Source organism: Podarcis cretensis (assembly GCF_951804945.1).
Source record: "Podarcis cretensis genome assembly, chromosome: 2".
Lineage (NCBI taxonomy): Eukaryota > Metazoa > Chordata > Lepidosauria > Squamata > Lacertidae > Podarcis > Podarcis cretensis.
In genome coordinates this window covers 110,100,713-110,124,395 of record NC_137171.1, presented here as the reverse complement: position 1 = coordinate 110,124,395, position 23,683 = coordinate 110,100,713, and the positions used below count along the sequence as shown (strand labels likewise).

The window sequence follows — 23,683 nt, the reverse complement described above, 5'->3', positions numbered from 1 at the left end:
TGGTTCCCTGAAAAACACAAACCGATTTAAGGACAATTATAAAACAACAGGCGGGCTCATCTTCAACGAGTTTGATTTGACTGGAACTCTGCTCTGGAAATGGGATGTGGGTGGCGCTGTGGGTTAAACCACAGAGCCTAGGACTTGCCAATCAGAAGGTCGGTGGTTCTAATCCCCGCGACGGGGTGAGCTCCTGTTGATCAGTTCCTGCTCCTGCCAACCTAGCAGTTCAAAAGCACATCAAAGTGCAAGTAGATAAACAGATACCGCTCCGGTGGGAAGGTAAACGGTGTTTCCGTGCGCTGCTCTGGTTTGCCAGAAGCGGCTTAGTCATGCTGCCCACATGACCCGGAAGCTGTCTGCGGACAAATGCCGGCTCCCTCGGCCTATAGAGGGAGATGAGCACGCAACCCCAGAGTCGGTCACGACTGGACCTAATGGTCAGGAGTCCCTTTACCTTTACTGCTCTGGAAAATGTCAAATAAATTCATCCAAACCCCACCCCCAACCCACCCCGAAAGCATAAAACAAAAACAAATAGCCCCTCTTTTTTGCAGGAGTCTATTTTTGGAAGCACGGGGTTGGGGAAGAGGTTTTGGCCCAGCGTTTGTGTGGACAGAGGGATTCCTTACTGCAAACACCGTGTAACTTAATTTTTTTTTAAAAAAAAAATTTTTATTGAATTTTTATTGAAATTTATTGAATTTTTATTGAAAGTTTTCAGCATATAATACAATTAAAAAAATGAATCTAAATTAAAATAGAGAAAACAAAGAGAAAACAAAGAGAGAAAAGAGGAGGGAAAAGAGAGAGTCCTGTATTAGTAGATCTTGACCCTTTTCTTGCACAAAAGGGTGTGGAGCCTCCCAGCTCTCACCTGGGAGCTTCCATTGCTTCTCCCAGCCTCCCAGCCTGGGAGTTCTTCCCTTCCTTGCCTCTCACGCAAGGTCCTTCGTCAGTCCTCCATGACCTTCCTGTGAGCATCCTCCTCAACTCAGAGAAGAGGACATCAGAAAACGAAATACAACTTAAACAAAAATGAAATCAACCAAAAACAAAAAGCACAAATGCTAAATATAATAAAAAGGAGAGACAGAAAGAGGCATAAGGTAAAGAGATAGAAAGGACTTCCGATTCTCCATCGGTCCATTATGAATATTCAGATTGTTCAAAGCATTCAGAATGTTCACTCCAAGACAAGGTCCAGATGTTCCTCAATCTGTTAGGCGGTGCTTCCTCAATCTTCAGTCTCCAAGTTTGTTCATTTTCCTTTCCACGCAAAAGGTCCAAAAGGTGCTCTTCAATTGTTGTTATCAGTAGAGACTCAGAACATTCTTCCTCCAGCCCAGTGTATTCAATTTTATCTCCAAGAAGTTCCCTTAGTAGGGTAATAATAATCCATAATTACTTACTTCTTGCATGTTCATTAGTTCATACCCTATTCCCTTCCCTTCCAAACGCATTTCCTATTAATTTCCCATCTTAATTGAGAAGAGAAAAAGTCACAGAATCGTAGAGTTGGAAAGGACCCTGAGCACCATCCAGTCCAGGCATCCCCAGATGTTTTGGACTACAATTCCCATCACCCCTGACCACTGATCCTGTTAGCTAGGAATCATGGGAGTTGTAGGCCAAAATATCTGGAGGGCTGCAGCCCAAGCCCCTGCAAGGCAGGAATGTGCAAATGCCCCCTAAGGGGATCAAACCTGCGACCTTGGTGTTATCAGACCACACTCTAACCAACTGAGCTGTCCTTCCATGTTTCTATCCAAAGAACCATCCTTTTCTCACATTGACCTATGGGATGCCTATGGCAAGCCCCCAAACAGGATCAGAGAGTGTTGGCTTTCTCCCTACCTGTGACTCCTAGCAAACAGGTATCCAGGGGCATACTATCTCCAACACTGAAAATGAGGACTAGCATCACCAGGGACGCGGGTGGCACTGTGGTCTAAACCACTGAGCCTCTTGGGCTTGCCAACTGGAAGGTTGGCGGTTCGAATCCCCGCAACGGAGTGAGCTCGCATTCCTCTGTCCCAGCTCCTGCCAACCTAGCAGCTCGAAAGCACACCAGCACAAGTAGATAAATAGGTACGGCTGTGGCAGGAAGGTAAACAGCGTTTCCGTGCGCTCTGGTTTCCGTCATGGTGTCCCATTGCTCCAGAAGAGGTTTAGTCCTGCTGGCCACATGACCCAGAAAGCTGTCTGTGGACAAATGCCGGCTCCCTAGGCCTGAAAGCGAAATGAGCGCCGCAACCCCACAGTCGCCTTTGACTGGACTTAACCGACCCGGGGTCCTTTACCTTTACCTCTAATTTATTATTTAAATATAAAAATACTTATATCCCATTATGTCATTAAAAAATGCATCAAACCAGTTTACCGCAACACAACATAAAACGGTACAATACAGTGGTACCTCAGGTTACATACGCTTCAGGTTACAGACTCCGCTAACCCAGAAATAGTGCTTCAGGTTAAGAACTTTGCTTCAGGATGAGAACAGAAATTGTGCTCCGGCGGCGTGGCAGCAGCAGGAGGCCCCATTAGCTAAAGTGGTGCTTCAGGTTAAGAACAGTTTCAGGTTAAGTACGGACCTCTGGAACGAATTAAGTACTTAACCCGAGGCACCACTATATAAGCCATGGAAAAAGAGTTTAAAACAGGCATCGGTTAACCCTTACAAAGCCACAACGTTGGTTGGGCTTACCTCCTGCTAGGAAGCAGAGGAAAAACAGGAAGCAAGTAGCCCAATCCGAGCCATGGCTAGCTTTCAGCAGTCCTCAAGTAGAAGCCCTTTCCTGTTGGCGCCAACAGAGAGAAAGCGACTTGTAATTTGTGGGCAAACTGGTTTTTATCCCAATAACAGAACACATCTATCCTCCAGAGATTAGCCCTCACTTCAGAAGGTGGGTTGAAAGGCGACGGGAGGGCCTTGAGATCACACAGACAACCTTTTGAAAGTTTGAAACGTAGTCGAGATCACAGCATGCGCAAACAAACCGGCTGGCACACATTACTCTGGGAGTCTTGGAACTCCCTTATCATAGAGTGGGGTGAGGGTACATTCAGTTCTCTGAACAAGATCAAATACACTCATATTTTCTTTGCCTACATGTCCAAACTGTCCTGGATCCTGTGGACACTGGCATTGTGACATTCTGCCTTCTGATTTTGCTGTCCCCAAATCATGTTGTTGTTCTTTAGTCGTTTAGTTGTGTCCAACTCTTCGTGACCCCATGGACCAGAGCACGCCAGGCATTCCTGTCTTCCACTGCCTCCCACAGTTTGGTCAAACTCATGCTGGTAGCTTCGAGAACACTATCCAACCATCTCATCCTCTGTCGTCCCCTTCTCCTTGTGCCCTCCATCTTTCCCAACATCAGGGTCTTTTCCAGGGAGTCTTCTCTTCTCATGAGGTGGCCAAAGTACTGGAGCCTCAGCTTCATGATCTGTCCTTCCAGTGAACATTCAGGGCTGATTTCCTTCAGAATGGAGAGGTTTGATCTTCTTGCAGTCCATGGGACTCTCCAGAGTCTCCTCCAGCACCATAATTCAAAAGCATCAATTCTTCGGCAATCAGCCTTCTTTATGGTCCAGCTTTCACTTCCATACATCACTACTGGGAAAACCATAGCTTTTACGATACGGACCTTTGTTGGCAAAGTGATGTCTCTACTTTTTAAAATGCTTCCCCAAATCACAGACTCATAGAACTGTAGAGTTTTAAGGGACCGCCACGGGTCATCTAGGACCCTCGTACCTACGGGACCACCTCTCCTGGCATGTCCCACGGAGGATCTTATGGTCTTCAAATAAAAGCATCTTGGAGGTCCCGGGCCACAGGGAGGTGAGGCTGGCCTCAACCAGAGCCAGGGCTTTTTCGGCTGTGGCCCCGATCTGGTGGAACGCTCTGTCACAAGAGACTAGGGCCCTGCGAGACTTGACATCTTTCCGCAGGGCCTGCAAGACAGAGCTGTTCCACCAGGCCTTTGGCCAGGACACAGTCTGACCCCCTCTCTTCTTCTGTAATACTTATAGAACTCTCGCCCAATGGTTGCCATTAATTTGACTTTGAATTGATTTTAGAATGAATTGATTTTAGAATGTATTTCAATTAAATGCTTGTGATTTTATGTAAACTGTGTTATTTTTACTGTTGTTAGCCACTCTGAGCCCGGCTTCAGCTGGGGAGGGCAGGACATAAATAAAATACCGTATTTTTTGCTCTATAAGACTCACTTTTTCCCTCCTAAAAAGTAAGGGGAAATGTGTGTGCATCTTATGGAGCGAATGCAGGCTGCGCAGCTATCCCAGAAGCCAGAACAGCAAGAGGGATTGCTGCTTTCACTGCGCAGCGATCCCTCTTGCTGTTCTGGCTTCTGAGATTCAGAATATTTTTTTCCTTGTTTTCTTCCTCCAAAAACTGGGTGCGTCTTATGGTCTGGTGCGTCTTGTAGAACGAAAAATACATTGTTGTTGTTGTTGTTGTTGTTGTTGTTGTTGTTTAGTCCAACCCCCTGCAATGCGAGAATCTCAGTTAAGGCATCCATGACAGATGGCCGCCCAGCTGTTCATCTCCTGAAAAAAGATGCGCAACATCTCCTCTCCCACCCTGTACTGTACATCTTTTCTTTCATTTTTTTTAAACTTCTTTCTTTATTTAAAAATAGATTGATTAACATAATAAACAAATCTGTAAGTGGTTTACGTGAAAAGGGAATAAACGTGAAGGAGCATTTGCACAAGGTCCTTAGGTTCATTTTCCAGCTTCTCCGGGTAAAGTTGAGAGAGATTCCTGCTTGTCATTCACTGCAGAGAATACCGAGATAGCTGAACCAATGACCCGACTCAGTATAAGACCACTTCCTATATTCCAGCACAGGGCAGATCATTTGCTGCTGTGTTCTTTCATTCTAAATCCCTGGATATAAAAGACTTCCAGTTCAGATGCTTGCTTTCAATGAGTTGGAAGGTAAAGAATTGTGACAGAGGGGGCAGAGCTAGTGTGTGCATCCATATTGTCCCCCGCCACATCTAGGTGATTGTGGTCAGGGCAGCAGCGTAGCGTGGGTTGTCAGCACCCGGGGCAAGGTAAGTAATTTGCGCCCCTAACCCCTAACCTGCCGCCGCTGCCAGCTTCTTCTTGCTGCTGCCTGGGCTGGGGTATTTACGGTAAGGTAGCCACGGCGGCGGCAGCGGCGGGTCCATGTCAGGTGATCTGAGGCGAGTTGCCGCTGGCGCTGCCGCCCAAACAACGCCGCTTGCCCGGAGGAGGAGGGCAGAGAGGCGAGGAAAATGCAACATGGCCCAGCAGCTGCAGCAGCGGCGGCGGCGGGGCTGTGAGGAGGGGCTGCCTGGCACACCCTCTGCAGCCCTGACGCGTGGGGACCGTGGCGAGCGCTGAGAGCCGCTGCCTGCCGGACGCCTTCAGCCCGGACACGTGCACAGCTCGTCGGTTCTGCGAGACATGGGGCTCTGCTACAGCCTGCGCCCGAGGCTCTTCGGCAACTCCGGAGGCAGCGAGCGCGCCCCCCCAGATGTTGCGCCCCGTGCGGCCGGCCCCCCTGCACCCCGCACGCTACGCCACTGGGTCAGGGCTTTTTTTTTTCCAGCCGGAACATTCCGGAACTCAGTTCCAGCACCTCTCAGGTGGGCACCATTGCCATTACAGTGGATGCTCGGGTTGTGAACGTGATCCGTGCGGGATGCACGTTCGCAACCTGCAGCGTCCACAACCCACAGCGTCGCATCTGCGTGGGTTTCGACTTGGCACTTCTGCGCATGCGCAAAGCGCGATTTAGCACTACTGCGCATGCGCAACCGCCAAAACCCAGAAGTAACCTGTTCCGGTATTTCCAGGTTTTGGCGGTCCGCAACCCGAAAAAACACAACCTGAAGCGTCTGTAACCCGAGGTATGACTGTATAAGAGAAGAAGGGAGGGGTTCGTGGTGAGTTCCGGCACCTCCTTTTCTAGAAAAATACCACTGATTGTGGTTACTGTTGGGGTTACTCTTGTGCAGAATGTGGTAACTAGGGCTGGGCCATATCTCATTTTTCAGTATAGTGGTACATTTCATAGAATCATAGAGCTGGAAGGGACCACGAGGGACATCTAGTCTGACACCCTGCAATGCATGAATCTTTCACCCAATGTGGGGCTTGAACCCACAACCCTGAGATTAAGACCCTCAGATTAAGAGTCTCATGCTCTACCAACTGAGCTATCAACTACCAGCTAAACATTGTGATATACCAATGTATCATGATCTCTAAAATATGGATGGAGCTATGTTGAGACACTGAGGTCCAGCGCCAAGGGCCTTCTGGTGGTTCCCTCACTATGAGAAGTGAGGTTACAGGTAACCAGGCAGAGGGCCTTCTCGGTAGTGGTACCCGCCCTGTGGAACACCCTCCCATCAGATGTCAAGGAAATAAACAACTATCTGACTTTTAGAAGACATTTGAAGGCAGCCCTGTTTAGGGAAGTTTTTTATGTTTAATATTGTATTGTGTTTTTAATATACGATTGGGAACTGCCCAGAGTGGCTGGGGAAATATTATTATATTTTTGGCTAGCTTCATGGCCTTTCCTGCATTGTGATTTTTGCCAGCACCTGCTTTTGTGATTTACTGCCACAATCGATAGAAACATTGGCTGACTTCATGGGTTTTCCCACATTGTGTTTTTTGCATAGCCCCCCCCCACACACACACAATGATCTGTGATATGTTACGTGGTGGCACTGTGGGTTAAACCACAGAGCCTAGGACTTGCCAATCAGAAGGTCGGCAGTTCGAATCCCCGCAACGGGGTGAGCTACTGTTGCTCAGTCCCTGCTCCTGCCAACCTAGCAGTTCGAAGGCACGTCAAAGTGCAAGTAGATAAATAGGTACCGCTCCTGCGGGAAGGTAAACGGCGTTTCCGTGCGCTGCTCTGGTTCGCCAGAAGCGGCTTAATCATGCTGGCCACATGACCCGGAAGCTGTACACCGGCTCCCTCGGCCAATAAAGCGAAATGAGTCCTGCAACCCCAGAGTTGGCCACGACTGGACTAATGGTCAGGGGTCCCTTTACCTTTCCCTTTATTGCCAGGACAAATATTATGAAATCACGATATCACGATATGGATTTCAAACTGGTTTTGGATGATATATGATGGATTTGCCATGCACTGGATACTGTTTGAGATGTAATTTGTGGTGCAGAAAAATAATTGTCCTGGGTGTATTTGATCCATTTTATGAAACTTTGTTTGGTTTTATTTGGTTTAAGAAAGTTACTTAGAAGGGGGGGGGGTACTGCCTATTCCCACGTTGTAAACCTTCAGGGAAGCAGCTTAGAATGCTATTACCAGCATTGAGGACATGCATGTATGGAGGACAGCAGTCCCAATGAAATCCTACAAACCCCATGACAAACTGGGTGTTCTAATGATGTGTGTTTAGCATCACATTTACTTTGGCCATGAGACCAAATATATAGTTTGTAGACGAATGGGACCAGTTTGTAAAGAGTCTCACTGTGCTTCATTTAAATGTATCTCTTCTTCTCCAGTAGTTTCATCTTAGAAAACCAGGTCTGCAAGCTGACAGCGAAAACTGGTTGTAGGTAGCACTGATTGACTGGACTCGGTTGTGCCACAATCCCATCAACTATTTTAAAACTAAAGGACATGTGTTCAGCGACAGTCTCTCTCTCTCTTTTTTTCTATATCTGCAGGTCAGGGGCAGAGGGACGTGGGTGGCGCTGTGGGTTAAACCACAGAGTCTACGGCTTGCCAATCAGAAGGTCGGTGGTTCAAATCCCCTGACGAAGTGAGCTCCCATTGCTCAGTCCCTGCTCCTGCCAACCTAGCAGTTTGAAAGCACATGAAAGTGCAAATAGATAAATAGGTACCGCTCCGGCGGGAAGGTAAACGGCATTTCCCTGCGCTGCTCTGGTTTCGCCAGAAGCGGCTTAGTCATGCTGGCCACATGACCCAGAAGCAGTACACTGGCTCCCTCGGCCAATAAAGCGAGATGAGCGCCGCAATCCCAGAGTTGTCCGTGACTGGACCTAATGGTCAGGGGTCCCTTTACCCTTTACCTAGGTCAGGGGCAAGGTAAGCCAGTGCTTAATTTGCTGGTCTGCACATCTGTAATTCGCAAACCTTAAAGGGAACCAAGATCACACTGTGACCGCATGTTGGAAGCAGAAACTGGCCGTGGGCAGAATTGATTGGCTGGAGTCTGTTGCGCCACAAATCAGCCTATTCTTCCACATTCCCTGATGCAGCTTGGCTTAAGGGGGGGGGGGTCACAAGTGGGCTAGAATTACTCTTCCAGTTTCCACATCAACGTGGCCACCCAATACAACAAGAGAGGACTTTGCTCCCGGTGTTTTGCATTCTCTCCGTTTCCCTGCCCGTGGTGGCAAATGGAAATCTCAAAGAAAGAAAGGGCCACATGCTTAGCTATAGAAGGGAGGGACCAAGGAGTCATCTGGTCCAAACCTCTGCAATGCAGGGTTATTTTGCACAACGTCAAGCTCAAACCCATGACCTTGAGATTAAGAGTCTCATGCTCTACCGACTGAGCTATCCCAGAGAATAAAAGCATAAAAAGAAGAGCACTGCCAAATTGGACCACAGGCCTCTCAGGTCCAGCCATTCTTCTCCTTACAGTGCCAACCATAGGTCTAAAGGCAGCCCACATGACCACAGAAACATTCTTCCACTCATGATCCTCAACAGCTCATATTTGCCTCTGGCCCTTTAAGTAGCATGTGGCCATGTTGAATAGTGGCCGCTGGATTTGTTTAAAGCTGCCTAGATTTGTGGCCCTCACAGTGTCCATGGGAGATGGCGCGACTGACGGCTGAACAAACACTCACTTTTTCGGTATCTGTTAATTAACTGAAAGACTTCTGGTCACTTTGGCCCTTCTTCGTTCTTCTCTCAACGTCACACAAAGAACTAAGACACGCAACACTGCCATCTATTATTGCTGAGTGCAATAATTTTTATTGGCGCAACAGGAGAATGTGTACAGTTTGCCAGTGTGCTTGTCAAAATTCCATTGGTTACACCTGTCGTCATCCACATTCGTGCAGCCCATGACCTTCTGCCACAGCTGGTAACCTGAGGTGGTGGGAAGAGGCAAGGGGAGAAAGGAAAGCGTTTTGATTCGTGTTGTTATTCATGTTCTGCTTGAGGTGAAACAGGAACGTGCCGCCACCCCGCCCTGCTGCCCACGACACACTAGCCACTGCTTCTCCACTGGCGGTGGAGGGGGGTGAGTGGCGGAGGTGAGGCAGGCCCCACCTCTTGGACTTCTTCCACCACTCAAGGTAGGTGCCTCACCTTCGTTCGTCAGTAGACCAGACCTAGCTGTGAGTCCCTAGCTGTGAGTCCCTAGCTGTGCCCCAGTGGCAGCTGTATTCATATCTGAAGGAGCATCTCCACCCCCACCGTTCTATCCGGACACTGGGGTCCAGCGCCAAGGGCCTTTTGGTGGTTCCCTCACTGTGAGAAGCCAAGTTACAGGGAACCCAGCAGAGGGCCTTCTTGGTAGTGGCACCCACCCTGTGGAACGCCCTCCCATCAGATGTCAGAGAGAACAACAACTACCAGACTTTTAGAAGACATCTGAAGGCAGCCCTGTTTAGGGAAGCTTATAACGTTTGATGGATTACTGTATTTTAAAATTTTGTTGAAAGCCACCCAGAGTGGCTGGGGAAGACCAGCCAGATGGGCGGGGTATAAATTTTTTGTTGTTGTTGTTTTTATAATCCACAGGCCAACACAATATGACTTTCCCCAAAAGCAATGGTCTTGAAATAAGTGCTAGCTTGCAAGGAAAAGGTCAAGGTTGCTAAGAAGACAAGACACCTTACCTTTGTAGATTTTCAAGATTATGCAGACCATTCTGTTCTTTATGGCAGCGCATCTTTTCCCTAACGGCATGCATGGTATCCATGGCCTCATGGTAGCACACTGTCGGCAGACAACAGCATCTGTCATTAAGAAAGAGCATTAAAAATAATAATGCGGTTGCTCCTAGGATCCACATTAGCAAGTGTCTCCAGATCAAGTTTATCTAGATGCTGGATAGTGAAAAGAGATATTATCTTTCTCCTCCTTTTCTCCTTAACCAGCAATGCTCATGAAAATGGAGCTATATCATGACACGGTGCTGTTCGCATTGCTATGTCATGACATAGTGCCGTGTGCAAGGAGTGTAACAGGCGCTGTAGTATAACTGCTTTAGCTCCTCTGGAACAAGCATGTGGGTGGCGTGTGGTCTAAACTGCTGAGCCTCCTGGGCTTGCCGATCAGAAGGTCGGCAGTTCAAATCCCCGCGACAGGGTGAGCTCCCGTTGCTCTGTCCCAGCTCCTGCCAACCTAGCAGCTCGAAAGCACACTAGTGCAAGTAGATAAATAGGTACCGCGGTGGCGGGAAGGTAAACGGTGTTTCCGTGCGCTCTGGTTTCTGTCATGGTGTCCCATTGCTCCAGAAGCGGTTTAGTCATGCTGGCTGCATGACCCGGAAAGCTATCTGTGGATAAACGCCAGCTCCCTTGGCCTGAAAGCGAGATGAGCGCCGCAACCCCATAGTCGCCTTTGACTGGACTTAACCGTCCAGGGGTCCTTTACCTTTTTATATATATAACTGCTTTAGCTCCTCAGGAATGAGTAACAATGGCTCCCAAAGACAGTGTTAAATAGCATTAACGATCCAATGCTAAAGCATTTCAAGCATAATCCAAAAAGCAACTCAGTTTGTGTATACGGACATTAGAACATTCTCAGGACTTCGTAAAACAAACCATTACAATATATCAGACAAATACATAATCAATATGCCCAAGCAACTGCATATTCTTAGAGCACTCATTCTCCCTTTCCCCCCCCCCTTCAGAGTTAACCTTTGAGATGACTTGCTGTTTATTTCCTAAAACGTTTTCATATCACCAAGGCAATGTGCAGCAATTATACCAGTATACCAGTACAATAAAATACAAAGTGCCATACAAACTGTCTACAATAAGGATTGAAACGACTGGTAGCCTTAAGAAAACTGAGTTCTGACACCGATTTGTCTTTCCCAAGTTCAAAAGCATTTTGGATATGTAGTTGTCCTCATGATATCATGGGCTGCATGAAAGTGGGGGTTTACAGAAAGGCGGCAGATGGCGAAGATTCTGAGGAAGTGTATGCTTGTATCGTTCACGGATATTGCAATATCACCTGGGACCAAGTGGCAAAGCTATCTGATCTAATTCTACAATTAAGAACAATAAATTACCTTGTAATTTACCTTGAGGGGGAGAAGCAAATTGGGGGTTTGACTTATAGGTCATACGTTTGAAACACATAGCTTTCATCCATGACTCCTGGAAACTGGAGTTTGTTAAAGGTGCGGAGAATCGAAAAACTGTAAGGGGTAAATTACAGGTCCCAAGAATCCTTTGAGGAAGCCATGTGTTTTAAATACGCTTTAAATGTATGTGGCGGATGGGGGAAAGGGTGGTGGGACACGATGCCCAGACCAGTGGCATCCCATGTATTATTATTATTATTATTATTATTATTATTATTATTATTATTATTAAATTAGTGCTTTTTTCTAAAAAAATGTTTAGGGGTACTCTCATTTTCCTACTCATATTGAAATATTGCCCCTCAATGAGGCCAAACTTATATTCACAAAATGTTTAAGGGTATTTTTGTTGTTGTTGTTTAGTTGTTTAGTCGTGTCCGACTCTTCGTGACCCCCTGGACCAGAGCACGCCAGGCACTCCTGTCTTCCACTGCCTCTCGCAGTTTGACCAACTCATGTTGGTAGCTTCGAGAACACTGTCCAACCATTCTCATCCTCTGTCGTCCCCTTCTCCTTGTGCCCTCAATCTTTCCCAACATCAGGATATGCGTACCCCTAATTATTATTACAGTGGTGCCTCGCAAGACGAAAAGAATCTGTTCCGCGAGTCTCTTCGTCTAGCGGTTTTTTCGTCTTGCGAAGCAAGCCCATTGTCGGCTTAGCGGATTAGCGCTATTAGCGGCTTAGCGGATCAGCTGATAAGCGGCTTAGCGGATCAGCTGATAAGCGGCTTAGCGGATCAGCTGATAAGCGGCTTAGCGGCTTAGAAAAAGGGGGGGAGGGAAAAAACCCGCAGGAACTCGCAAGACATTTTCATCTTGCGAAGCAAGCCCATAGGAAATTCGTTTTGCGAAGCACCTCCAAAACGGAAGACCCTTTCGTCTAGCGGGTTTTCCGTCTTGCGAGGCATTCGTCTTGCGGGGCACCACTGTATTATTATTAGTTGTTGGGCTTACCTCCTGCTACAAAGCAGAGAAAAATGCAAGATGCAAGTAGCCAGATGTGAGCCATGCCTAGCCACAGTGGTCCTTGAGCAACAACAGTGTCCTCTTAGATGGCGCCAACAGAGAGAAAGTGACTTCTCAATTGTGGGCAATTTGGTTTTTATCCCAACCATAGAACACACCTACACTCCAGGGATTAGCCTTCGCTTCTGAAGGTGGATTGAACACATGGGATCACTGATTACCATTTTAATGTTTGAATCTTAGGTTAGATAATGTTTTATTTTTAAAAAAATTATATCCCATCCATCTGGCTGGGTTTCCACAGCCACTCTGGGCAGCTTACATAGAAACGCAACAAAACATCAAACATTAAAAAAAAATCCTACATATTAAGTTGTGGGTTGACATAGCAGACGACACAGCGATTTCTCCAAGTAGCTCTTTATTTTGTAAGCTGGAATAGAACTGAGAGCAAACAGCTCAGCCGGCCTGCTTTTATAGGCAGCCGGCTGTCAACATTGTAGCAACAACAGCCCAGAGTTCCCGCCTAAAATAACTGACGTGGACCTGAGTGAAAACTATCTACAGACCTGAGTGAAAACTATATACAGTATCCCCCTGCTGGCCTAGGGTGAAACTTCACTACATAACACCCCTCCCCACTGAGATAAGGCGTTAGTTACAATCGTAATGGTTTCCTTATATACATCACTACGCGTAATGGTTCAATTAGGCACAAAAGCATATCGGTTACATTTCCCATACTTAGACCAACAGTGATACATGTCCAACAACATAGTCCTTTAAATAAGTTGGGTGCTTGGGAACTCTGCCAGACTGCCGGGGACTGGTAGCCAAGTCCGGAGGGCCACACAGTTCTTGCTGAGGCTGTGGTGCGACCCTAGGTGGCGTTGGAACCAACTCCCCTGGATCCGCTGCTGTGGGTGGAGTCTCCGCAAGTGGAGTGGTCTGAGTCTGTGGTAAGTCTGGCAGACCCTCTGAAGCGTCTTGGTTCGGCTCCACACTGGAAGTTTGCGAGGGAGGTGTAGGTGGGGCCTCGCCATCTGTACGTGTCTCTTCTTGAGCCGCAAGCGCAGTTGGGGGCACCACGGTAGTGTCCAAGTCCCCAACCCTGCGCCTAAGCTGGTCTATGTGCCGTCGCCACAAGCGTCTGTCTTCGAGTGCCACCTGGTACGAGCGAGGTCCAGTGACTCCCACTACTGTGGCTGGGACCCAAGGAATGTCCCCCACATAGTTCCGGGCAAAGACCTGGTTTCCTGGGACAAATGACTGTGGCGCGTTGGCACAGCCTGGGGGTTCAGCCACGGCAAAGTCCGGGTGTAGCCGGTCGAGCGGTGACCTGAGGCGGCGGCCCATAAGCAGTTCAGCAGGACTCCTCCCTGTGGCCGCATGAGGGGTGATGTGTTGCACGAACAAGTATTCGGCGACCCGCTCATGCCAGTCTCCCCGGTCCAGGCGCGCCAGTGCCTCTTTTGCCGAGCGCACCATTCTTTCCGCTTGCCCGTTGCTGGATGGATGAAAAGGTGCCGTTAGGGCATGGCGGATGCCCAGTCCCAAAAGATACCGCTCAAACGTGCCTGACGTGAACTGCGGTCCGTTGTCAGAGACAAGGACATCAGGACACCCATGCGTTGCAAACAGGCCTCGCAGCACCCGGATGACAGCTTCGGTAGTGGTGGAGGGCATTAGGGCGACCTCCAGCCATTTGGAATAGGCGTCCACCACTACCATAAAGGTCCGGCCGTGAAAGGGGCCAGCCAGATCGATGTGCACCCTCGACCAGGGTGTCTTTGGCGTCTCCCAGGTGTGTCCCTTAGCTGCCGGTGGTGCAGGCCTCGACTCTTGGCACGCTTGACAGGCGGACACCCAGGCAGTGATGGCATCGTCCATATTAGGCCACCAGACGTAACACCGAGCCAACGCCTTCATTTTGACAATTCCCGGGTGGCCAACGTGCAGAGCCTCCAGGACGCGCTGACGGAGTCCCTGGGGAATCACGACGCGGTCTCCCCACAGCAGACAGCCGCGATGAGCTGAGAGTTCATGTTGTCTGGTTGCGAAGGGCTGGAACTCCGATGCAAAAGGCCCTTGTGGCCACCCCCTCCACACCCAGTTGAGCACCCGGCTGATGGTGCGATCCTGGGCAGACGCGGAGGCCACAGTGGCAGCCGATCCTCAAGGAAGATCCTCAATCAGAAGGAGCGATGAAGCTGGAGCCGGGTCTTCCACAAATGCTGGAAGAGGGCAACGGCTGAGGGCGTCGGCATGGCCCATCGATTTCCCCGGGCGATGGATGAGCCGGTAGTGGTAGGCAGCCAGGAAAACAGTCCATCGCAGCATGCGTGGCGAGAGGACCGGTGGAGTTGGACGATCACCGGCGAGGAGGCCCAGGAGTGGCTTGTGGTCAGTGATGAGGTCAAAAGTCCTGCCATAGAGGTATTCATGGAACCTCTTCACTCCAGCCACAAGTGCCAGTGCCTCCTTGTCGAGCTGGCTGTAATTCCGTTCCGTCGGAGATAGCGTCCTGGAAAAGTAGGCGAGCGGTGCTTCTCTTCCGTCTGGAAAACGGTGACTAAGGACAGCACCGATGCCAAAAGGTGAGGCGTCGCAGGCAAGGACCAGCGGCCTGGATTCACTGTACTGTACCAGCACACTGTCTGATGAAAGGAGAGCCTTGACCGCGTTGAAGGCCGCCGTCTCCCGATGACCCCAGGCCCAAGGCGTCTTAGTGCTAAGGAGTCGGTGAAGAGGCTCAGCCACTGTGGCTTTGTGGGGCAGGAACATGTTATAAAAGTTCAGCAGCCCCAGGAACGCCTGCAACTCCGTCTTGTTCTTTGGGGTGGGGGCCTGCTGGATAGCGTGGATCTTGGATGTGGTCGGGTGAAGGCCGGAGGCATTGATAAGATAGCCCAGGAACTCTACCTGTGGAACGGCGATCTGGCACTTCTCCCTCTTTACCTTGAGCCCGGCCTCTTGGAACCTGGTCAGCACGGCACGGAGGCGCTCGAACAGCTGCTGGTGTGAGTCTGCAGACACCAAGACATCATCAAAATATGGTACCATGCCCGGAAGCCCTTGCAGGAGACGCTCCATAAGGCTTTGGAAGATGCCAGGAGCCACACTCACCCCGAACTGCAACCGGCGGCAACGGAATGCCCACCGGTGGGTGATGATCGTCTGGGCTTCAGCAGTGGCATCATCGACTGGCAGTTGTTGATAGGCTTGGGCAAGGTCCAGCTTAGCGAAGACCTTACCCTCACCCAGGGAATGCAGCAGGTGTTGGACAACAGGAACCGGATAAGCGTGCTGCTGAAGTGCCTTGTTGATCGTGCACTTGTAGTCAGCGCAGATTCTCACCGACCCATCTGGCTTGACAGGCGTGACGATGGGGGTTTCCCACTTGGCGTGGTCAACCGGCTCCAAAACTCCTTGGGCGATCAGTTTGTCCAGTTGTTCGTCCACCTTAGCCTTGAGAGCAAAGGGAACCCGGCGTGGCTTTAGCTTGATGGGGGCGACTTGTGGATCAAGGCTAAAGGAGATGGGCGTACCTGTATATTGCCCCAAGGTGCCGTCAAAAACCTCGGCAAAGTCTTTGACCAGACCCTCAGTCTCTGCGTTAGAGATGCAGTTGATGCTGGTGACTTCCAGGCCGAGGGCATCAAACCAGTCTAGCCCTAGGAGGCTTGGCCGCTGACCTTCTACCACCACCAACCGGAGCAGGCCCGAAAAATCCTTGAAGGCGATCCGGAACCGGCCAACGCCTACCACGGGAATGTCGTTTCCCTGGTAGTCTCTCAGGTGTACGCGGTGAGAGTCGAGTTGCCTTTTGGACACTCTGGGTACCAGTCTTTTGATGGTGCTCCATGACACGATGGACAGGGCAGACCCGGTGTCGATCTCCATGTCACATGGAGCTCCTTCAATGAGCACCGTGACGTTCAGCTTGCGTCGCGTAGGCAAGTCGGTTTGGCCAATCGTGGTTCCAGACGGGCAGCGGCAGTTGGTGAGAGCGAAACAACTTTCCTTGGCAGACTGGAGTGAAGACTTGGACTTGCGAGTCGATGAAGGGGGGGTGTCAGACGGAGCCGATCGGCAGACCTTAGCGATGTGGCCCCTTCTGGAACACTTCCTACAGATGGCGTCTCTGAATCGACACTTGGCATGGGAATGGTTGCCTCCGCAGCCGGCACATTCCGGTTGGCCCTTGGACTTCTGTTGGAACTTCCTGCGCTCCCGCTTTGTCTGGTGCACGTTATCGTCTTCACTGGAGGATGCCTCATCACTGCTGGCCTCTTCATGATGCACCGGAACTGGCTCCCTAGCAAGACGCGGGCTGCTGGACTTGCGGATCTCCTGGGCGGAGCGTTCAGCAGCTTCTGAGGCCACAGCCTCCTCAATGGCTTTCTGTAGCGTGAGGTCTGGCTTGGCGAGGAGACGCCGTTGCAGATGGATGTCCCGGACCCCGCAGACGATTCGATCCATCAGGGCATCGTCTAAGTCTCGGAACTTGCAGTGCATTGCAGCCTGTCGCAGGGCGGTGGTGTAGTTGTTGATTGACTCCCCCTCTGCATGGTTCCGGTGGTAGAACGCATGGCGGGCAGCAATCTTGGACGGCTTTGGTGTGTAGTGGTTGCGGAGCTTCTCTTGGATCGTGTCCCATGGTGTTGCCTGGACTGCTTCAGGCGCAACCAATGCTCAGGCCGTCTCAAACACCTCAGGCCCACAGAGGCTGAGGAATAGGCCCCGCTTCTGATCCTTTGATACTGCTGTCAGCTCGTTGGCTTGGAGGTAGCAGTCGAACCGAGCGAGGTAGGAGTCCCATGATTCAGAGGCTGGCGCAAACGGCGGTAGAGGCACAAGTGAAGCCATGATTCCGATGCCGGCGTGAAGGGCGATGGATGGAACACAGTGCTCTTAGCCAGAACAGTCAGCTCTGAATTGGTTCTGTCCAGTGATTTCGCTGAGTGATTTCGCTCTGTGATTCAGCTCAGTGATTCAGCTCAGTTCAGAGGCTGGCCACATCTGGCTGTGCTCTGATGTCCATCGATCCCATCCTCGTCGCCAGTATTAAGTTGTGGGTTGACATAGCAGACGACACAGCGATTTCTCCAAGTAGCTCTTTATTTTGTAAGCTGGAATAGAACTGACTGCAAACAGCTCAGCCGGCCTGCTTTTATAGGCAGCCGGCTGTCAACATTGTAGCAACAACAGCCCAGAGTTCCCGCCTAAAATAACTGACGTGGACCTGAGTGAAAACCATCTACAGACCTGAGTGAAAACTATATACAGTATCCCCCTGCTGGCCCAGGGTGAAACTTCACTACATAACACTACACAAGCAACAAACAAACCAATAAATCAATAGAGATCAGTAACAACAACAATGAAGAGTTTACAGTTACATCCAAATTAAAATAACCACCAACTCCAGCTAAACATTTAACCAACACCATCCCGAAAAAACAAAACAAAGGAATTAAAATTAGATAATCTGGGATATTTTTGATCTCCTTTATCCTAGAGTGGGATGAGTATGCACACCATGGGCAGCAATAACTTAGCAAAGTACATTCAATTCTCTGAAAAAACAAACACACCCATATATTCTACGCCTACCTGTCCAACTGGTCCTGGATTCTCTAGCTCCTGCCATTGCAGCTTTCTGCCTTCCGATCATTCTGTTCTCATATGTTCTGCTCCAGGAATATCCCACTTTTATTAAACAACAACAAAAAAAGCTTGCTGTGCCTTCTCTCCTGCACTCTAAGCTTTTAACAGGATGAAATCGACAGAGATGTCAAGGAGTTTGTTCTGAAACTGCCACTCACTGTGGTGTTCTTCCACTTTGGGTCGTTGCCAGAATTGCAACTTCCATCATCACTGACGGTTGGCTAAATTGGCTGGGGTTGATGGGAATTGTAATCCAACAACATCTAGGGACCCGCAGCTGAAGAACACTGACTTATACTATATTCATTACAACAGCCCCATCAATGGAAGCCCAATGCAAGGACTTCTGCTTGCACAATGAGGCTTTCTCCCTCTCTTCCCCCTGCTTAAGGTTACCAGATTTTTTTCAGTGAATCCGGGGACACTTTTTCCTTTTCCTTTTCTTTTTTAGTAAATTTTATTAGTGTTTTCCACACACACACAAAACACACGCACAAAAATACACAAAACAGAAACAAGCACTAAAAAAACAAATCCAAATCTTACAAATTAATAATGTAAACACTAAAAAGGAAAAACAAACATTGACTTCCACCAATCCCACAGCACCTCCTTTACCTCTCATTGTATCTTCCTGTTTTCATAGAATCATAGAATCATAGAGTTGGAAGAGACCACAAGGGCCATCGAGTCCAACACCCTGCCAAGCAGGAAACACCATCAGAGCACTCCTGACATATGGTTGTCAAGCCTCTGCTTAAAGACCTCCAAAGAAGGAGACTCCACCACACTCCTTGGCAGCAAATTCCACTGTCGAACAGCTCTTACTGTCAGGAAGTTCTTCCTAATGTGGAATCTTCTTTCTTGTAGTTTGGAACCATTGCTCCGTGTCCGCTTCTCTGGAGCGCAGAAACCAACCTTTCTCCCTCCTCTATGTGACATCCTTTTATATATTTGAACATGGCTATCATATCACCCCTTAACCTCTTCTCCAGGCTAAGCATGCCCAGCTCCCTTAGCCGTTCCTCATAAGGCATCGTTTCCAGGCCTTTGACCATTTTGGTTGCCCTCCTCTGGACACGTTCCAGTTTGTCAGTGTCCTTCTTGAACTGTGGTGCCCAGAACTGGACACAGTACTCCAGGTGAGGTTTGACCAGAGCAGAATACAGTGGCACTATTACTTCCCTTGATCTAGATGCTATACTCCTATTGATGCAGCCCAGAATTGCATTGGCTTTTTTAGCTGCCGCGTCACACTGTTGGCTCATGTCAAGTTTGTCGTCAACCAAGACTCCTAGATCCTTTTCACATGTACTGCTCTCAAGCCAGGTGTCACCCATCTTGTATTTGTGCCTCTCATTTTTTTTGCCCAAGTGCAATACTTTACATTACTCCCTATTAAAATTCATCTTGTTTGTTTTGGCCCAGTTCTCTAATCTGTCAAGGTCGTTTTGAAGTGTGATCCTGTCCTCTGGGGTGTTAGCCACCCCTCCCAGTTTGGTGTCATCTGCAAATTTGATCAGGATGCCCTTGAGTCCATCATCCAAGTCGTTGATAAAGATGTTGAATAAGACCGGGCCCAAGACAGAACCCTGTGGCACCCCACTAGTCACTCTTCTCCAGGATGAAAAGGAACCATTGATGAGCACCCTTTGGGTTCGGTCAGTCAGCCAGTTACAAATCCACTGAGTGGTAGCATAGTCAAGACCGCATTTTACCAGCTTCTTTACAAGAATATCATGGGGCACCTTGTCAAATGCCGTGCTGAAATCAAGGTAAGCTACATCCACTGTGTTCCCTTCATCTACCAGGCTTGTAATTCTGTCAAAAAACGAGATCAGGTTAGTCTGACATGACTTATTTTTCAGAAATCCATGCTGACTATTGGTGATCACAGCATTCCTTTCTAGGTGCTCACAGACTGTTTGCTTAATGATCTGCTCCAGAATCTTCCCTGGTATTGATGTCAGACTGACTGGGCGGTAATTATTTGGGTCCTCTCTTTTCCCCTTTTTGAAAATAGGGACAACATTTGCCCTCCTCCAGTCTGCCGGGACTTCGCCTGTTCTCCAGGAATTCTCAAAGATGACTGCCAGTGGTTCTGAGATCACATCTGCCAGTTCTTTTAATACTCTTGGATGCAGTTCATCTGGCCCTGGAGACTTGAATACATCTCAACTAGCCAAGTATTCTTGTACTATCTCCTTCGTTATTCTGGGCTGTGTTTCCTCTGCTGAATCATTTGCTCCAAATTCTTCAGGTCGGGCATTGTTTTCTTTATTGGAGAAGACTGAGGCAAAGAAGGCATTGAGGAGTTCAGCCCTTTCTGTGTCCCGTTTGCATTTCACCATCTTCTCCTCTGAGTGACCCCACTGTTTCTTTGTTCTTCCTTTTGCTACGAACATACCCATAAAAGCCTTTTTTGTTGCTTTTAACCTCTCTAGCAAGCCTGAGTTCATTCTGTGCTTTAGCTTTTCTGACTTTGTGTCTACACGTGCTGGCTATTTGTTTGAATTCCTCTTTGGTGGTTTCCCCCCTTTTCCATTTTTTGTACACATCCTTTTTTAATCTTAACTCAGTTAAAAGTTCTTTAGATAGCCACCCTGGCTTCTTTAGGCACCTTCCATGTTTCCGTCTCATTGGTATTGCCTGAAGTTGTGCTTTTACTATCTCCCTCTTAACAAACTCCCAGCCACCATGAACTCCCTTTCCTTTTAGTATTACTGTCCATGGGATCTCACCCAGCACTTCCCTAAGTTTTATGAAGTCGGCTTTCTTAAAGTCAAGAAATTGAGTCCTAGTATGCTTGGCTGCTCCTTTCCGCTGTATAGTAAACTTCAGAAGAGCATGATCACTCGCGCCTAATGATCCTTCCACTTCTAATAGGATTTTTGAGCAAGATGCTTCTGATGCTTCCTTATCATCTCTATCCTAACATCTAGCTATAAATCCCTCTTTCTTGTCCTTTCACTTCACAAGGTTATTCCAGACTCAGCCAGATTTCTGTCCTCGAACCTTGGCTTTTAAGGTATTCATTTAGGCACACCCCTTCCTTTTTCACTTCACTTTTTGGCTTTTGTCTTATTATATCTATCAATTTGGCTAATTCTAAATATTCTGAAAGCTTACATAACCATACTCCCCTAGTGGGTAACTGATTCCGGGGGACACTTTTCAACTTCCTACTAAACAGATGGATTTTGTCAGGGGACTTCTGGGGACTGTCCCCGGGAAACGGGGACGTTTGGAAACCTTACCCTGCATTCCCTCGACATTCCTGAGACTGGTTTGGGGGGGGGTGTCAGGAGAACCCCCAAAGCAGCCACCTGGCAGGGAGAAGCAAGGTCTTTCCACATGTCAAGCTGAAATCCTTGTGCGGCAAAACAACTAGCACACTTAGAGCAGCTCCCATTGTCCATCCACTGATCTCACAACCAGGAAGGGCTGAAGCACCTTATAGTTCTCCCCAGTACTATAAAATTAGGTGCTCCTGGACATGGCCATAGCCAGGACTTTTGTTTGGGGGGTCAGCCAAAGTTGTTGACCTTTTTTCTCCCGGGTTCCTTATCTACATTTACCTATGGTCATATCTCATACCATACATTGAAAGCAGTTTTACACACTTAGTCGGTCTCTAAGGTGCTACTGGAAGGATTTTTTTTTATTTTGTTTCTCTATGGCAGACCAACACGGCTTGTTGTTTAGTCGTTTAGTCGTGTCCGACTCTTCGTGACCCCCTGGACCAGAGCATGCCAGGCACTCCTGTCTTCCACTGCCTCCTGCAGTTTGGTCAAACTCATGCTGGTAGCTTCGAGAACACAGTCCAACCATCTCGTCCTCTGTCATCCCCTTCTCCTTGCATCTTTCCCAGCATCTTTCCCAGCATCAGGGTCTTTTCCAGGGAGTCTTCTCTTCTCATGAGGTGCCCAAAGTACTGGAGCCTCAGCTTCAGGATCTGTCCTTCCAGTGAGCACTCAGGGCTGATTTCCTTACCTGTAATTAGTTTTACATCAGTTCAATAGTCATGGAGAGAATCCCAAAAACTGTAGTCTGTTAAGGATGCTGAGAATTGCAGTTTGGCTATTCCTTTAAGATGGTAAATAGATTAGTTCTTGAATCCAGGTCACAGGCCCACCCTATTCATACACAAAATATGCCCTTAGGGCAGGATTTGAAGGATTTGGAAGCAAAAGAGCTACTGGGAAACATTTCTCTTCTGCAGAGGAAATATTTAGAGTCATTAGGAGAGCCAAATGGCTTGGGAGGGGGGGCAGTGCTCTGTGAGCAAAACTAATGTGTCATTTCCTTGGGGGAACATTTCCTAAACTTTGAAGGGTGACGTATTGGTTTTCTATGGATTGTGTGCACCCTAACACCTGTGTGGAAAAGTTGCTGCAACGGGAACTTTTTGGTTTCGAGAAAAGGCCAATGAGAAGTTACATGATAGTGAGGCATCTAATCATAAGCCTGCATTTTTATTAAAGCTTATATGTTTAATCAGGGCTTGTATTTTAAAAATGAGCTTAAAATGTTTTATGCCAGGCAGAAGACCAGCTGCCTAAAAACCTTGGCAAGATGTTTTACTCCTAGACAAGGGGCCCCCCTGATTTATAGCAGAAAACAATTCTCAAAGTCGTAAAAAGGGAATTACAGGCTGACAGCCAAGGTTACACTGACCCTACAAATTAAGGGTGGATAAATAGTAAAATGAGCCATATCTTCTTCCTAAGGTTAAGAAGGTCAAGAGCAGTGAAAAAGCAACTGGTCTGGCTGGCAGAAACAGAACATTTTTGGGAAGTCTTTTCTAAAGCTGTTTCTTTCTTAAACTAAGATCCTTTTAAGATTTCTTTTCCTTTTAAAAGGTTATTTATGTATTAAATATATTAGTTTAAATATAATTATGCAAAGGATTTAAGAAATACTAGATTCTTATTTCATATAGTTGTAAGAATTGTAACTATCCTGAAATTAAGTCAGCCACCAGCCAAGCCTCCTGCCAGACAGAAGACGCCATCGAGCACTCCTGATATATGGTTGCCAGGCCTTTTGTTTAGAAACCTTCAAATGAAGGAGATCTCTCAATGTCGATGTGAACTCAAAATCCTTGACATATGCTTAAGATAAAAATTCAAGATTAATCATCTGTTTTGGAAGGCAATAGGGCAAGGAGGGCAAGAGGTGAGCTGGTAATTAAGATTCCTTGTTGAGACACATGTAAGATATATTACTACTTATTTGTCATTTATAGATAGAAGAATATATAGCTTTTTGATTCCCATAAAAGGGCAAGAGGAAATGGGTGTATCTTTTGTGATTGGTTCTAGCAAACAGCCAATAGGAATTTCAACCAGGCTGATTGGACAGAGGCAGCCACAGGAGGAGCAAGGGGGCTGGATTAAGGAAATATAAGTGCTGGCCAGAATGGCAAGAGGCCAGGCCAGAGCTTGGTAACCATATACCACTGTGCCTCATATTTATTTGTCTGACAAATAAATTACTATTTTAATTTCTCTATTGCTGCGTTGAATATTTCATTCCAGCTAAGCGTTAACCACAAGCAGGGTGCTACAATAGAACTGCGTGAAATTATGCAGCTTCATAAGAGTATATATTTAAAGAAGATGAAGAAATGAGCAAATTAAGTTCATGTGGATATGCAGAAGATATTAAAAATAGATTGA

General features: G+C 48.0%; 1 long non-coding RNA gene across 1 annotated transcript; it reads right to left on the bottom strand.

Annotated features, from left to right (window-relative positions):
• Positions 1 to 8,973: 8,973 nt before the first annotated feature.
• LOC307209162 lies at positions 8,974 to 12,568 on the bottom strand. Its single transcript, XR_013835363.1, has 3 exons — positions 12,321 to 12,568; positions 9,878 to 9,997; positions 8,974 to 9,122 (listed from the first exon to the last, which is right to left on the bottom strand). It is a non-coding gene; the product is annotated as an uncharacterized lncRNA (long non-coding RNA).
• Positions 12,569 to 23,683: the final 11,115 nt, after the last annotated feature.